Source organism: Triticum aestivum, chromosome 7B (genome assembly GCF_018294505.1).
Source record: "Triticum aestivum cultivar Chinese Spring chromosome 7B, IWGSC CS RefSeq v2.1, whole genome shotgun sequence".
Classification (NCBI taxonomy): domain Eukaryota; kingdom Viridiplantae; phylum Streptophyta; class Magnoliopsida; order Poales; family Poaceae; genus Triticum; species Triticum aestivum.
The window spans coordinates 739,702,697-739,702,983 of record NC_057813.1 but is presented as its reverse complement, the minus strand read 5'-3'; positions in this window follow the sequence as shown (position 1 = coordinate 739,702,983).

Sequence of the window (287 nt, the reverse complement as noted above, 5' to 3'; positions counted from 1 at the left end):
CCTAGAGGGATGGTCGGACCGGCGGCGGACCGGCGGTGGGGAGTGTTTTCGGGGCGGGCGGGGCGGCGCACCGCCGGCCGCGGGTGGCGGGGGGCTGCTATTTGACCGGTGGTGGCTAGCGGCTCAGGGGGGTGGAGGTTGAAGATGAACCGCAGACCCTTGATTTCGTATCCAACGATTGCAAAATCGACTGACCAGAGATGAAAAAGTCAGTCGACCGACGTGTAGCCTCACCTTGCTAGTGCGTTCAGTTTCGACAACAAAATTCAGTTTCGACAGCAAAATTC